This window comes from Octodon degus, unplaced genomic scaffold (assembly GCF_000260255.1).
Source record: "Octodon degus isolate 3935 unplaced genomic scaffold, OctDeg1.0 scaffold00397, whole genome shotgun sequence".
Taxonomy (NCBI): domain Eukaryota; kingdom Metazoa; phylum Chordata; class Mammalia; order Rodentia; family Octodontidae; genus Octodon; species Octodon degus.
In genome coordinates this window covers 316158-320468 of record NW_004524973.1, presented here as the reverse complement: position 1 = coordinate 320468, position 4311 = coordinate 316158, and positions in this window count along the sequence as shown.

Genomic DNA, 4311 nt, shown 5'->3' with positions numbered 1-4311 from the left:
CAAGATTCTTTCTCAAAACAAAATACAAAAAGGGATGGAGCTGTAGCTCTCTTGCCTAGTATGTATAAGGACCTGGTTTTCAATTCCCAGTACCATGAAAGAATGAAAGAAGGGAGGGAGAAAGGAGGAGAGAGAGGGAAGGAAAGAAAGAGAAAAAAAAGAAGCAATCAATGAAGCCAGATGCAGGGATATATACCTGTGATTCCAGCGACTCAGGAGGCTGAGGTAAGAGAATTGATAGTATCCAGTTCAGTGCCAACCTGGGAACATAGTGAGAGCTTGTCTCTGAAAAAAAAGAAAACACCCAACAAACAAAAACAGAAATGGAGCTAGACATAGTGGCATACTCTCAGCACTTCAGAAAGCTGAGGTATAAGGATCAAAAGTTTGATGCCTGGGGCTGGGAAGATAGCTCAGTGGTCTAAATACCTGCCTAGAAAGAGCAAGAACTAGGGTTCAATTCCCAGTACCACATGCCTTGCTGGCCCTGAAACCAGGGCATGCTGTGCTGGCCACAAAACCAGGTGTGGTAGCCCACACCTGTAATCCCAGTGCTGGGGAGGCTGAGGCTGAGGCTGAGACAGGAGGACCACTATGAATATGAGCTGTGTAGTGAGACCCTGTACCAAATATATATATAAATGACTGAAGCTATTGCTCAGTGCAAAAACCCTAGGTTCAATCTCTAGCACAGAAAAACAGCAACAAAAACAAGCAAACAAAAAACTGGGATGAAATAGAAAATGATGGAGTTTAAAAAAAATCTTAATGTCATATTTTTGGAGGTTGTTGATTAATGGAAGGCTCTGCTAGTTCCTTAACATTAAAGAACCATAAACAATCCCCTCTTTTTACTGTGCTTTGGAGAAATTTTGAGAAGATGTAAGTAAGAACTAAGTAAGAAACATTAAAAAGGCAGAGTTTCTTGGCCCTTTCTATCTCGGCATGATAGAAGGTCTGAAGCACATATGTTAGTGGCTGTGTGATGGAGGAGAGACTTCCCCGGAATCTGCCATAGTGGAGCTGAAAGCACTGATTCCAAAACCTGCTAAAGAGATTCTAAAGGAACCTCTAAGTGTGGTGTGCTGTATTTTCATTTTTACTTGTCTCCAATTATTCTCCAATTCCTTTGAAATTTCTTCTTGCTTTAATTGACTGGGTAGAATCTCCAGAATAATCATGAATAAAGGAAGTTAACATCCTTATCCTTCATTTTAGGTGAAAAAATATTCTATTGTCATTAAGCTTAAACATCAAGGTTAGGTTTCTCTTAGTTGCCCAATACTGGTGTAAAGAATTTTATTTTTATTACTATATTATTGAGAGCCTTTATGGGGCATGAAATTTCTATTTCGCCAACTGCCTTTGCTGATAGTTGTTTTAATATTTTTAATGTTAGTTTTATTAATCTAAAAAGGCTATTACTTTTATTTTCTCTAATTTTAATTCATTCATTCTTTTTACACTGATCTGAACTATTTCATTCTTTTATTTATTTTCAAAAATTAGGGCTAGGGGGGCCAGGGAGATGGCTCAGTAGAATAAGCGCTTGCCTGGCAAGCACAAGAGCCTGAGTTCAATCCCCGGTTCTGCAAAAAAAAAAAAAAAATAGGGCTGGGGAGATAGCTCAGAAGCATAAGCACCTACCTGGCAAGCACAAGATTCTGAGTTTGATCCCCAGACCCTCAGACCATGCAGTGCTCTGGAACCCTGGACGTGCCATGCAGGCCTGGAACTGGTTGTGGTGGCACATACCTGTAATCCTGTAGTCTCAGCGCCCCGGAGTTTGAGACAGGAGGATCACTGAGAGTTCCAGATCAGCCTGGGGGTACAAAAGTGAGCACAAGGCCATCCTGAACTACATAGCGACACCCTGTCTCAAAAAAATTTTTTTGTACTTCTCTATTCTAAGGTCAAATTTAAGGTCATTTATGATGCAGTTCATGACTATGGTCCAGCACAAAGGATGAGTGATAACTTGAAATAATATTCAGTTTAAACTCCAAGAAGGCCCCCAGGGGCTGCCTTATCCACAATCCCACATCATGAAAGAACATCAGACAAAAGTACCCTGAATGTGAAGCTTACATGGCTTTTTATTGATAAGACCAGGAAGCAAGGACAAAGGATAAAAGAAGGACACCTGTGCATGAGTGCAAAGGGGTCAGGGGAAGGTCAGGATCAGGACAGGTGGTCCTACATAACTAACCTCAGGGCTAATCTAAGTAATTAGTCAGAGTAAGGGAAAGACAAAGAGCAGAGTGTACCTTCCTTAAGGCAATGTACTTTGATTCTATTTGGACCTGAGGTCCTGCAGGCTATCTTTAAACCTAGGAAGTTTTGGGCTTGTAGCCCCAAAAGTTATCTCTGTGTATTCATCATATACACATCTCTTGCTAATGGCCCTACACATTTATTTGAGGGAGTTTTAATGTGGTTATGTAAGGTAATACATTTACACTTCAATACTATTTTATCAGCTTCTACATATTTTTTAATATGCTTGACACTTTTTTTGACATTAGGGTTTTGCTACATTTCCAGGTTGGATCCTCTAACCTCAGCCTGCAAAGAGTTGAAACTACAGGCTTGTGCCGCCATACCTGGCTTGCTTGGCATTTATTTTCACTCAGCAAAAAATATATATTTTTAAAATTTATTTTATTTATGTGTGTGTGTGTGTGTGTGTGTGTGTGTGTGTGGCCAGCTCAGCCCACCAGGGGGCGGGGCTGGCTGGCATGTGGTGCTGGTGGATTGGACCGCGGTCCATGTACTTTGCTAAGCTTGTTCTAAGTAGGTGCTTTAGACCACTGAGCCATCTCACCAGCCCCCCAAAAAATATTTTCAAATCTATATCATTACTACTTCTTTAATTTGTGTAATATTTTGAAATGTTTTATTTAGTTTCAAAATATGTGGGAGTTTCCCTAGAGATCTTTAATTTTTAACTTAATTCTATTATGATCACAAAATATACTTCATATGAGTTGAATCATTTTGAAATTATTAAGGTGTCTTTCATGGTTTAGAATATGGTCATGTTAGAAGTTGTTGTGTCCCCTTGCAAATGATCTGTAGTTTGCCATTGTTTGGTATTGTTCTCTATATTTATATAGGCAGGTTGGTTGTTAATGCAGCTCAAATCTACTATAATTTGCTGAATTGCTGCTTATCCTATGAAGTACTAGAGAAGGGTATTGAGATCTCCAGGCATAACCATGTACTTATCTAATTCTTATAGCTCTGTAAATTTCTTTCATGAATTTTGCTTCAAAACATATTATTGCCTTCTTGATGGACTGATCCCTTTTTTGATATGTTTATTCAAGAAAATACTTGATTTTAAAATGTTTTCTTCATACTAATATAGCTGTTCACACGTTGAGTTCCATTAAAATATATTTTCATCCTCTTTTTTTCTTTATATCCATAATGCTAAATATGAAACATTAAAATTTTTCCCTGGACATAAAATTTCCATCTTTCTTAGTGATCTAGTCAGGTAATCTATTTCTTTTCAGTAAGGTATTTAGATCATTTATATTTTATTACTGATAAGGTTGTTTAAATATCTTAATATTCATATTCAATTTTATTTTTTGTTCATCTTTCCACCTTTTCTTGACTTTCTCTGGATTTTTAAAAAACTATATATATGTATATATATTTTATTTATTTATTTATTTATTTATTTATTTGGTACAGGGTCTTGCTCACACTCATAGTGATCCTCCTGCTTTAGCCTCCCCAGCACTGGCATTACATGTGTGTACCACCACGCCTGGACGCAGTATCCTGCATGGCTCCAGCACGGCATGTGGTACTGAGGATTGAACCCGGGTCCTTATGCCTGGGGTAGGCCACCGAGCTATCTCCCCAGCTCCGACTTTCTCTGGATTGACTAAACAGTTTTTCATTAATTCTTGTTTTAATACTTCCACTTTTGTTTCTTTATTGTGGCAAAATATAGATTATATAAGATAGCCATTTTCATTATTCTACATGTGCAAGTCAGGGGCTTGTAATTATATCCAAAATATTGCACAACTACTGATACCCACTTCCAGAGTTCTTAATCTAAAAAAAAAAACTATAATCATGAAGACAATGATTGTTCAATCTTCTCAACTCCTCAGCACCTGGTAATACCTATTTTACTTTCTTTATAGTAATTTGCCTATTTTAAGTGCTTCATATAAGAGGAATCACACAATATTAATCTTTTAGGTGTGGCTTATTTGCTTAGCGTAATTTTTTTCCTTTTCTTAATTTTTAAAAGCTTTTTTCAAAGAGTCTTGCTGTCCCACACAG